General features: G+C 49.4%; 5 non-coding genes across 5 annotated transcripts; all 5 read left to right on the top strand.

Moving 5' to 3' along the window:
- Positions 1-265: 265 nt before the first annotated feature.
- LOC142681565 (U2 spliceosomal RNA) lies at positions 266-456 on the top strand. The gene has a single exon (XR_012853457.1). It is a non-coding gene; the product is annotated as a U2 spliceosomal RNA (small nuclear RNA).
- A 6,498-nt stretch (positions 457-6,954) lies between these two features.
- Positions 6,955-7,145, top strand: LOC142681659 (U2 spliceosomal RNA). The gene has a single exon (XR_012853543.1). It is a non-coding gene; the product is annotated as a U2 spliceosomal RNA (small nuclear RNA).
- A 1,131-nt stretch (positions 7,146-8,276) lies between these two features.
- Positions 8,277-8,467, top strand: LOC142681658 (U2 spliceosomal RNA). The gene has a single exon (XR_012853542.1). It is a non-coding gene; the product is annotated as a U2 spliceosomal RNA (small nuclear RNA).
- Positions 8,468-9,598: 1,131 nt separating this feature from the next.
- LOC142681745 (U2 spliceosomal RNA) lies at positions 9,599-9,789 on the top strand. Its single transcript, XR_012853620.1, has one exon. It is a non-coding gene; the product is annotated as a U2 spliceosomal RNA (small nuclear RNA).
- A 1,130-nt stretch (positions 9,790-10,919) lies between these two features.
- Positions 10,920-11,110, top strand: LOC142681564 (U2 spliceosomal RNA). Its single transcript, XR_012853456.1, has one exon. It is a non-coding gene; the product is annotated as a U2 spliceosomal RNA (small nuclear RNA).
- Positions 11,111-12,001: the final 891 nt, after the last annotated feature.

The raw sequence follows: 12,001 nt of genomic DNA, 5'->3' as shown, positions 1-12,001 counted from the left end.
GAGATAAAAGCCTGGGCCCAGGCAGTGTTGGTCAGTGCTGCTCAGCAGGCAGCACTGGACTGGATTAAAGCTGATACAAGGTGTGAAAGGAGAAGGGGTGGCAGTGGGCATGCACTTACTGCTGCTGCTGCTGCTGCTGCCAGTGTTTGCACGGCAGGAGGGCATTTGGGCGTTGCCAGGAAGGCGTTTTTATGTCGATTCCTCCTCTTTCAGCACTGCATTGTGGTGCAAGCAAAAGAAGCAAAACGCGCGGCACGTTCGGGTTATCGCTTCTCGGCCTTTTGGCTAAGATCAAGTGTAGTATCTGTTCTTATCAGTTTAATATCTGATACGTCCCCTATCTGGGGACCATATATTAAATGGATTTTTAGAACAGGGAGATGGAAATAGAGCTTGCTCTGTCCACTCCACGCATTGACCTGGTATTGCAGTATTTCCAGGACCGGTGCACCCTTTCCTTATGTGTTTACTAAAATCAGATTCCAAAAGTGCTTTTTGTGTTTGCCATTGTTTTTGTCTTTCGGATGGGATCTCCCCTTTTAATCCCATTATTTCAACACCTGTTGGACAATGCATTTGTAAAGGATCTGCCAGGCACAGCGGGGTTAACTCCCAGAACTAATCAGTCAGCACCTGAGAATACATCCCTGAGACTGACTCCTGCTTCCACCATTCAGGCTGGCAGGCTTAGGAGTGGGAGAGCCTATCGTAACCTGGCCAGACTCAGCTAGCTCCCGCCCTCGGTCTATTTAAGCCTGCACTTCCTGTCCCTCGGTGCTTGTTATTGCTTTTGTTTCTTTCCTTGTGGTTCCTGGCCCAGCTACAGCTCCTGCTATTTTTGATCCTGCTCCATACCGACCCTGGCTTACCGACTACTCTTCTGCTTTTCGTTTTGTACCTCGCACACTCCTGGCTTGACTCGGCTCGTTCACCACTCTGGTTGCTCACGGTGTTGCCGTGGGCAACGGCCCCTTTTCCTTGCTTGTGTTCCTTGTATGTTTGTCGTGCACTTACTGAGCGCAGGGACCGCCGCCCAGTTGTACCCCGTCGCCTAGGGCGGGTCGTTGCAAGTAGGCAGGGACAGAGTGGCGGGTAGATTAGGGCTCACTTGTCCGTCTCCCTACCCCCTGCCTTTACATAATAACAAGCCCATACCTAGTCTACCCCTGGTCCCTGACACCACTATGGATCCCCGTGAGACCCTGGCTCAGCAAATGCAGGGTCTCTCCCTACAGGTCCAGGCCCTGGCTCAGAGGGTCAACCAGCCTGATGCTACCCTGGTAGTTCCCCGCACCGCACCTCTTGAACCCCACCTCAAGTTGCCCGACCGGTTCTCAGGGGACCGGAGGACTTTTCTCTCCTTTCGGGAGAGTTGTAGGCTTTACTTTCGTTTAAAGCCTCATTCCTCAGGTTCTGAGAGCCAGCAGGTGGGTATAATTATGTCCCGGCTCCAGGAAGGGCCCCAAGAGTGGGCCTTCTCCTTGGCTCCGGACGCCCCTGAACTTTCCTCCGTTGATTGTTTCTTTTCTGCTCTCGGACTTATTTATGACGAGACTGACAGGACTGCCTATGCCGAGAGTCAGCTGGTGACCTTAAGTCAGGGTAAGAGACCTGTTGAGGAGTATTGCTCTGACTTTCGGAAGTGGTGCGTAGCTTCTCGGTGGAATGACCCTGCCTTAAGGTGCCAGTTTAGGTTGGGTCTGTCGAATGCCCTGAAAGACCTGCTAGTTAGCTATCCCTCTTCTGACTCCCTAGACCAGGTTATGGCTTTAGCGATACGACTTGACCGACGTCTCAGGGAACGACAACGTGAACGTTTATGTGTTTTCTCCTCCGACTCCCCCATGATGCCTCCCGAAGCTCCGTTGCTTCGTTCCTCCCCGAAAGATTCAGAGATACCTATGCAACTCGGGGCCTCCGTGTCCCCCCAACAACGTAGAGAATTCCGCAGGAAGAATGGTCTCTGCTTCTACTGTGGGGACGACAAGCATCAAGTGAACAACTGTCCTAAGCGTAAGGTTGCAGCCAGAGAACTTCCGCGTCTAAGTGATCATCGGGGAGGTCACTTGGGCGCACAGGTATTTCCCGTAAATATGAAACGTACTAAGATCTTGCTTCCCTTTCAGGTCTCTTTTGGTGGTAGGTCTGCTACCGGCAGTGCTTTCGTGGATTCAGGGTCCTCTACTAATATCATGTCTGTGGAATTTGCTATGTCCCTTGCTATGCCTCTTATTGATTTGCCTAAACCTGTCCCGGTAGTGGGTATCGACGCCACTCCTCTTGCTAATGGTTATTTTACACAGCATACCCCTGTTTTTGAACTCCTTGTTGGCTCCATGCATTTGGAGCAATGCTCTGTACTGTTGATGCAGGGATTATCGTACGATTTGGTTCTAGGTCTTCCCTGGTTGCAGTTGCATAATCCTACGTTTGACTGGAATACTGGGGAGCTAACCAAATGGGGTAATGAATGTTGTACGTCATGTTTTTCTGTTAATTCTATTTCTCCCCCTAAGGAGGCGAATACGCTACCCGAGTTTGTTCAGGACTTCGCTGATGTTTTCTCTAGGGAGGCCTCCGAAGTGTTACCTCCTCATAGAGAATACGATTGCGCTATCGAATTGGTACCAGGAGCTAAGCTTCCTAAGGGTAGGATATTTAATCTTTCTTGTCCCGAACGTGAAGCTATGAGAGTGTATATCCAGGAATCCCTGGCCAAGGGTTACATTCGTCCCTCTTCTTCTCCGGTAGGTGCTGGCTTCTTCTTCGTGGGGAAGAAGGATGGTGGTCTTAGACCATGCATTGACTACCGTAGCCTGAATAAGGTCACGGTAAGGAACCAGTATCCCCTTCCTTTGATTCCTGATCTCTTTAATCAGGTTCAGGGGGCCCAATGGTTTTCTAAATTGGATCTACGGGGGGCGTATAACCTTATTCGCATCAAAGAGGGGGATGAGTGGAAGACTGCGTTTAACACGCCCGAAGGCCATTTCGAATACCTCGTCATGCCCTTTGGGTTGTGTAATGCCCCTGCGGTCTTCCAGAATTTCATAAATGAGATTTTGAGAAATTACCTGGGGATTTTTCTGGTAGTGTACCTTGATGACATACTGGTGTTTTCCAAGGACTGGTCCTCCCACGTGGAGCATGTCAGGAAGGTGCTCCAGGTCCTTCGGGAAAATAAACTGTTTGCCAAAACCGAAAAATGTGTGTTTGGGGTACAGGAGATTCCATTTTTGGGTCAAATCCTCACTCCTCAAGAATTCCGCATGGACCCCGCCAAGGTTCAGGCTGTGGCGGAATGGGTCCAACCTGCCTCCCTGAAGGCGTTACAGTGTTTTTTGGGGTTTGCTAATTATTACAGGAGATTTATTGCTAACTTCTCGGTCATCGCTAAGCCCCTTACGGACCTCACTCGCAAAGGTGCTGATCTCCTCCACTGGCCTCCTGAGGCTGTCCAGGCTTTTGAGGTCCTTAAGAAGTGCTTTGTCTCGGCCCCGGTGCTGGTTCAGCCCAACCAAATGGAGCCATTTATCGTGGAAGTTGACGCATCTGAGGTGGGAGTGGGGGCTGTCTTGTCCCAGGGTACCAGGTCCCTCACCCATCTCCGCCCCTGTGCCTACTTCTCCAGGAAGTTTTCGCCAACTGAAAGTAACTATGATATTGGCAACCGCGAACTCTTAGCCATTAAATGGGCATTTGAAGAGTGGCGCCACTTCCTGGAGGGGGCTAGGCACCAGGTAACGGTCCTTACCGACCACAAGAATCTGGTTTTCCTAGAATCTGCCCGGAGGCTAAACCCGAGACAAGCTCGATGGGCGTTATTTTTTACCAGATTCAATTTTTTGGTTACCTATAGGGCTGGGTCTAAAAATATTAAGGCTGATGCACTGTCGCGTAGCTTCATGGCCAGCCCTCCTTCGGAGGAAGATCCTGCTTGTATTTTGCCTCCAGGTATAATCATTTCCTCGATCGATTCTGATTTAGTCTCTGAAATTGCTGCTGATCAAGGTGCAGCTCCCGGGAACCTTCCTGAGAACAAGCTGTTTGTTCCCCTGCAATTCCGGCTAAGGGTACTTAGGGAAAATCATGACTCCGCACTATCTGGCCATCCAGGCATCCTGGGTACCAAACACCTCATTACCAGAAATTATTGGTGGCCTGGGTTGCCTAAAGACGTTAAGGCCTACGTCGCCGCTTGTGAGGTTTGTGCTAGGTCCAAGACTCCCAGGTCCCGACCAGCGGGCTTACTGCGTTCGTTGCCCATTCCCCAGAGACCTTGGACACATATCTCCATGGATTTTATCACCGATTTGCCTCCATCCCAAGGCAAGTCGGTGGTGTGGGTGGTGGTGGACCGCTTCAGTAAGATGTGCCACTTTGTGCCCCTCAAGAAACTACCCAACGCCAAAACGTTGGCTACCTTGTTTGTCAAACACATCCTGCGTCTCCATGGGGTCCCTGTCAATATTGTTTCGGACAGAGGGGTACAATTTGTTTCATTGTTTTGGAGAGCCTTCTGTATGAAGTTGGGGATTGATCTGTCCTTCTCCTCTGCCTTCCATCCTGAAACCAATGGCCAAACGGAGAGGACTAATCAGTCTCTAGAACAATACTTAAGGTGTTTTGTCTCTGACTGTCAATTTGATTGGGTCTCTTTCATTCCCCTCGCCGAATTTTCCCTTAATAACCGGGTCAGTAACTCGTCAGGGGTCTCTCCTTTTTTTTGTAATTTTGGGTTTAATCCACGGTTCTCCTCCGTTTCACCTGGTAGTTCCAACAATCCTGAGGTAGAGGTCGTTCATCGGGAACTGTGCACAGTCTGGGCCCAGGTTCAGAAAAACCTAGAGGTGTCCCAGAGCGTACAAAAAACTCAGGCTGATAAAAAACGTTCTGCTAACCCCCTGTTTATGGTCGGGGATCTGGTGTGGTTGTCGTCTAGGAACTTGCGTCTCAAGGTTCCGTCCAAGAAGTTTGCTCCCCGGTTTATTGGGCCGTATAAGGTCATTGAGGTCCTCAATCCTGTCTCCTTCCGGCTGGAGTTACCCCCGTCTTTTCGGATACACGACGTGTTTCATGCCTCCCTCCTCAAATGCTGCTCCCCGTCCTTGGCTCCCTCGAGGAGACCTCCTGTTCCCATCCTCACCCCGGAGGGGGTGGAATTCGAGGTGGCCAGGATTGTGGACAGCAAGATGGTCCAAGGCTCCCTCCAGTACCTGGTCCATTGGAGAGGATACGGGCCCGAGGAGAGGACTTGGGTACCCGCCCGGGATGTTCACGCTGGGGTATTGGTCAGGAGGTTCCACCTGCGTTTCCCCAGTAAGCCAGGTCCACTTAGAAAGGGTCCGGTGGCCCCTCATAAAAGGGGGGGTACTGTAAAGGATCTGCCAGGCACAGCGGGGTTAACTCCCAGAACTAATCAGTCAGCACCTGAGAATACATCCCTGAGACTGACTCCTGCTTCCACCATTCAGGCTGGCAGGCTTAGGAGTGGGAGAGCCTATCGTAACCTGGCCAGACTCAGCTAGCTCCCGCCCTCGGTCTATTTAAGCCTGCACTTCCTGTCCCTCGGTGCTTGTTATTGCTTTTGTTTCTTTCCTTGTGGTTCCTGGCCCAGCTACAGCTCCTGCTATTTTTGATCCTGCTCCATACCGACCCTGGCTTACCGACTACTCTTCTGCTTTTCGTTTTGTACCTCGCACACTCCTGGCTTGACTCGGCTCGTTCACCACTCTGGTTGCTCACGGTGTTGCCGTGGGCAACGGCCCCTTTTCCTTGCTTGTGTTCCTTGTATGTTTGTCGTGTTTGTCGTGCACTTACTGAGCACAGGGACCGCCGCCCAGTTGTACCCCGTCGCCTAGGGCGGGTCGTTGCAAGTAGGCAGGGACAGAGTGGCGGGTAGATTAGGGCTCACTTGTCCGTCTCCCTACCCCCTGCCTTTACAGCATTTGTTACAGTCATGTGTGATAATGAGCTAATTTATTAAATGCAATTAATTAATACATTGCCACCTCTTGTTTTGTGTCGTCTGTGTTTCTGTGTTTCCGGCATTTCACATTGGAACAGCTCATTCACCTTCCTTGTCTTCTCTCCGCCCTCCCACCTAGGTAGGTTAAAGAGCTGCACCTGAGCCAGCCACTGATTGATGCAGCACCATAGTCAAATAGTGGAGTGGAGTAGGGGAACAGCAAACAGCCATTAAAGCAGCCAGCCCGCCCGCCCGCCCGCCCGTCACAATGGACCTACCTGTGTACACTAGATGGATGTGATGGAATGTACTGTGGTCCCTACATTTCAAGAAGAAGTAAGAATTGCAGTTGCAACAAACCCTTGCTTGCCTACAAAGAGAGCAGCAATTTGGATTTGTTACTATGTTACCTGGAAGAATAACAAACTGTGCAAGGATGGAGGTTGTAGGAGCAAGGAGAACAAGTTGTCTGTAAAGTTGGTGGATGCCTATTTTCCATTTTGCAGTCCCTTGTCTCCCTCTTGTGGCCTCCTGGAGGCAACTAGCTGTGCAAAAAAAAGACAGCCTGGGAGCCGGCTGTTGCAGTGTTGCCCTCTCAGGCAACACTGAGTGACTGACTGAGCCGCACCGTCTTATATAAAGTTCAGACGGAACTTTGCACGTGTCATAGTGGAGACCTCAGGAGCCAGAGCCAGCTTTCTGACATCATAATGGGGCCTCAGAGATAAAAGCCTGGGCCCAGGCAGTGTTGGTCAGTGCTGCTCAGCAGGCAGCACTGGACTGGATTAAAGCTGATACAAGGTGTGAAAGGAGAAGGGGTGGCAGTGGGCATGCACTTACTGCTGCTGCTGCTGCTGCTGCCAGTGTTTGCACGGCAGGAGGGCATTTGGGCGTTGCCAGGAAGGCGTTTTTATGTCGATTCCTCCTCTTTCAGCACTGCATTGTGGTGCAAGCAAAAGAAGCAAAACGCGCGGCACGTTCGGGTTATCGCTTCTCGGCCTTTTGGCTAAGATCAAGTGTAGTATCTGTTCTTATCAGTTTAATATCTGATACGTCCCCTATCTGGGGACCATATATTAAATGGATTTTTAGAACAGGGAGATGGAAATAGAGCTTGCTCTGTCCACTCCACGCATTGACCTGGTATTGCAGTATTTCCAGGACCGGTGCACCGTTTCCTTATGTGTTTACTAAAATCAGATTCCAAAAGTGCTTTTTGTGTTTGCCATTGTTTTTGTCTTTCGGATGGGATCTCCCCTTTTAATCCCATTATTTCAACACCTGTTGGACAATGCATTTGTACAGTCATGTGTGATAATGAGCTAATTTATTAAATGCAATTAATTAATACATTGCCACCTCTTGTTTTGTGTCGTCTGTGTTTCTGTGTTTCCGGCATTTCACATTGGAACAGCTCATTCACCTTCCTTGTCTTCTCTCCGCCCTCCCACCTAGGTAGGTTAAAGAGCTGCACCTGAGCCAGCCACTGATTGATGCAGCACCATAGTCAAATAGTGGAGTGGAGTAGGGGAACAGCAAACAGCCATTAAAGCAGCCAGCCCGCCCGCCCGCCCGCCCGTCACAATGGACCTACCTGTGTACACTAGATGGATGTGATGGAATGTACTGTGGTCCCTACATTTCAAGAAGAAGTAAGAATTGCAGTTGCAACAAACCCTTGCTTGCCTACAAAGAGAGCAGCAATTTGGATTTGTTACTATGTTACCTGGAAGAATAACAAACTGTGCAAGGATGGAGGTTGTAGGAGCAAGGAGAACAAGTTGTCTGTAAAGTTGGTGGATGCCTATTTTCCATTTTGCAGTCCCTTGTCTCCCTCTTGTGGCCTCCTGGAGGCAACTAGCTGTGCAAAAAAAAGACAGCCTGGGAGCCGGCTGTTGCAGTGTTGCCCTCTCAGGCAACACTGAGTGACTGACTGAGCCGCACCGTCTTATATAAAGTTCAGACGGAACTTTGCACGTGTCATAGTGGAGACCTCAGGAGCCAGAGCCAGCTTTCTGACATCATAATGGGGCCTCAGAGATAAAAGCCTGGGCCCAGGCAGTGTTGGTCAGTGCTGCTCAGCAGGCAGCACTGGACTGGATTAAAGCTGATACAAGGTGTGAAAGGAGAAGGGGTGGAAGTGGGCATGCACTTACTGCTGCTGCTGCTGCTGCTGCTGCTGCCAGTGTTTGCACGGCAGGAGGGCATTTGGGCGTTGCCAGGAAGGCGTTTTTATGTCGATTCCTCCTCTTTCAGCACTGCATTGTGGTGCAAGCAAAAGAAGCAAAACGCGCGGCACGTTCGGGTTATCGCTTCTCGGCCTTTTGGCTAAGATCAAGTGTAGTATCTGTTCTTATCAGTTTAATATCTGATACGTCCCCTATCTGGGGACCATATATTAAATGGATTTTTAGAACAGGGAGATGGAAATAGAGCTTGCTCTGTCCACTCCACGCATTGACCTGGTATTGCAGTATTTCCAGGACCGGTGCACCGTTTCCTTATGTGTTTACTAAAATCAGATTCCAAAAGTGCTTTTTGTGTTTGCCATTGTTTTTGTCTTTCGGATGGGATCTCCCCTTTTAATCCCATTATTTCAACACCTGTTGGACAATGCATTTGTACAGTCATGTGTGATAATGAGCTAATTTATTAAATGCAATTAATTAATACATTGCCACCTCTTGTTTTGTGTCGTCTGTGTTTCTGTGTTTCCGGCATTTCACATTGGAACAGCTCATTCACCTTCCTTGTCTTCTCTCCGCCCTCCCTCCTAGGTAGGTTAAAGAGCTGCACCTGAGCCAGCCACTGATTGATGCAGCACCATAGTCAAATAGTGGAGTGGAGTAGGGGAACAGCAAACAGCCATTAAAGCAGCCAGCCCGCCCGCCCGCCCGCCCGTCACAATGGACCTACCTGTGTACACTAGATGGATGTGATGGAATGTACTGTGGTCCCTACATTTCAAGAAGAAGTAAGAATTGCAGTTGCAACAAACCCTTGCTTGCCTACAAAGAGAGCAGCAATTTGGATTTGTTACTATGTTACCTGGAAGAATAACAAACTGTGCAAGGATGGAGGTTGTAGGAGCAAGGAGAACAAGTTGTCTGTAAAGTTGGTGGATGCCTATTTTCCATTTTGCAGTCCCTTGTCTCCCTCTTGTGGCCTCCTGGAGGCAACTAGCTGTGCGAAAAAAAGACAGCCTGGGGGCCGGCTGTTGCAGTGTTGCCCTCTCAGGCAACACTGAGTGACTGACTGAGCCGCACCGTCTTATATAAAGTTCAGACGGAACTTTGCACGTGTCATAGTGGAGACCTCAGGAGCCAGAGCCAGCTTTCTGACATCATAATGGGGCCTCAGAGATAAAAGCCTGGGCCCAGGCAGTGTTGGTCAGTGCTGCTCAGCAGGCAGCACTGGACTGGATTAAAGCTGATACAAGGTGTGAAAGGAGAAGGGGTGGCAGTGGGCATGCACTTACTGCTGCTGCTGCTGCTGCTGCTGCTGCCAGTGTTTGCACGGCAGGAGGGCATTTGGGCGTTGCCAGGAAGGCGTTTTTATGTCGATTCCTCCTCTTTCAGCACTGCATTGTGGTGCAAGCAAAAGAAGCAAACCGCGCGGCACGTTCGGGTTATCGCTTCTCGGCCTTTTGGCTAAGATCAAGTGTAGTATCTGTTCTTATCAGTTTAATATCTGATACGTCCCCTATCTGGGGACCATATATTAAATGGATTTTTAGAACAGGGAGATGGAAATAGAACTTGCTCTGTCCACTCCACCCATTGACCTGGTATTGCAGTATTTCCAGGACTGGTGCACCCTTTCCTTATGTGTTTACTAAAATCAGATTCCAAAAGTGCTTTTTGTGTTTGCCATTGTTTTTGTCTTTCGGATGGGATCTCCCCTTTTAATCCCATTATTTCAACACCTGTTGGACAATGCATTTGTACAGTCATGTGTGATAATGAGCTAATTTATTAAATGCAATTAATTAATACATTGCCACCTCTTGTTTTGTGTCGTCTGTGTTTCTGTGTTTCCGGCATTTCACATTGGAACAGCTCATTCACCTTCCTTGTCTTCTCTCCGCCCTCCCTCCTAGGTAGGTTAAAGAGCTGCACCTGAGCCAGCCACTGATTGATGCAGCACCATAGTCAAATAGTGGAGTGGAGTAGGGGAACAGCAAACAGCCATTAAAGCAGCCAGCCCGCCCGCCCGCCCGTCACAATGGACCTACCTGTGTACACTAGATGGATGTGATGGAATGTACTGTGGTCCCTACATTTCAAGAAGAAGTAAGAATTGCAGTTGCAACAAACCCTTGCTTGCCTACAAAGAGAGCAGCAATTTGGATTTGTTACTATGTTACCTGGAAGAATAGCAAACTGTGCAAGGATGGAGGTTGTAGGAGCAAGGAGAACAAGTTGTCTGTAAAGTTGGTGGATGCCTATTTTCCATTTTGCAGTCCCTTGTCTCCCTCTTGTGGCCTCCTGGAGGCAACTAGCTGTGCAAAAAAAAGACAGCCTGGGGGCCGGCTGTTGCAGTGTTGCCCTCTCAGGCAACACTGAGTGACTGACTGAGCCGCACCGTCTTATATAAAGTTCAGACGGAACTTTGCACGTGTCATAGTGGAGACCTCAGGAGCCAGAGCCAGCTTTCTGACATCATAATGGGGCCTCAGAGATAAAAGCCTGGGCCCAGGCAGTGTTGGTCAGTGCTGCTCAGCAGGCAGCACTGGACTGGATTTAAGCTGATACAAGGTGTGAAAGGAGAAGGGGTGGCAGTGGGCATGCACTTACTGTTGCTGCTGCTGCTGCTGCTGCTGCTGCCAGTGTTTGCACGGCAGGAGGGCATTTGGGCGTTGCCAGTAAGGCGTTTTTATGTCGATTCCTCCTCTTTCAGCACTGCATTGTGGTGCAAGCAAAAGAAGCAAAACGCGCGGCACGTTCGGGTTATCGCTTCTCGGCCTTTTGGCTAAGATCAAGTGTAGTATCTGTTCTTATCAGTTTAATATCTGATACGTCCCCTATCTGGGGACCATATATTAAATGGATTTTTAGAACAGGGAGATGGAAATAGAGCTTGCTCTGTCCACTCCACGCATTGACCTGGTATTGCAGTATTTCCAGGACCGGTGCACCCTTTCCTTATGTGTTTACTAAAATCAGATTCCAAAAGTGCTTTTTGTGTTTGCCATTGTTTTTGTCTTTCGGATGGGATCTCCCCTTTTAATCCCATTATTTCAACACCTGTTGGACAATGCATTTGTACAGTCATGTGTGATAATGAGCTAATTTATTAAATGCAATTAATTAATACATTGCCACCTCTTGTTTTGTGTCGTCTGTGTTTCTGTGTTTCCGGCATTTCACATTGGAACAGCTCATTCACCTTCCTTGTCTTCTCTCCGCCCTCCCTCCTAGGTAGGTTAAAGAGCTGCACCTGAGCCAGCCACTGATTGATGCAGCACCATAGTCAAATAGTGGAGTGGAGTAGGGGAACAGCAAACAGCCATTAAAGCAGCCAGCCCGCCCGCCCGCCCGTCACAATGGACCTACCTGTGTACACTAGATGGATGTGATGGAATGTACTGTGGTCCCTACATTTCAAGAAGAAGTAAGAATTGCAGTTGCAACAAACCCTTGCTTGCCTACAAAGAGAGCAGCAATTTGGATTTGTTACTATGTTACCTGGAAGAATAACAAACTGTGCAAGGATGGAGGTTGTAGGAGCAAGGAGAACAAGTTGTCTGTAAAGTTGGTGGATGCCTATTTTCCATTTTGCAGTCCCTTGTCTCCCTCTTGTGGCCTCCTGGAGGCAACTAGCTGTGCAAAAAAAAGACAGCCTGGGGGCCGGCTGTTGCAGTGTTGCCCTCTCAGGCAACACTGAGTGACTGACTGAGCCGCACCGTCTTATATAAAGTTCAGACGGAACTTTGCACGTGTCATAGTGGAGACCTCAGGAGCCAGAGCCAGCTTTCTGACATCATAATGGGGCCTCAGAGATAAAAGCCTGGGCCCAGGCAGTGTTGGTCAG

This window comes from Rhinoderma darwinii (genome assembly GCF_050947455.1).
Source record: "Rhinoderma darwinii isolate aRhiDar2 chromosome 2 unlocalized genomic scaffold, aRhiDar2.hap1 SUPER_2_unloc_6, whole genome shotgun sequence".
NCBI classification, from domain to species: domain Eukaryota; kingdom Metazoa; phylum Chordata; class Amphibia; order Anura; family Rhinodermatidae; genus Rhinoderma; species Rhinoderma darwinii.
This window is presented reverse-complemented; position numbering and strand designations above follow the sequence as displayed.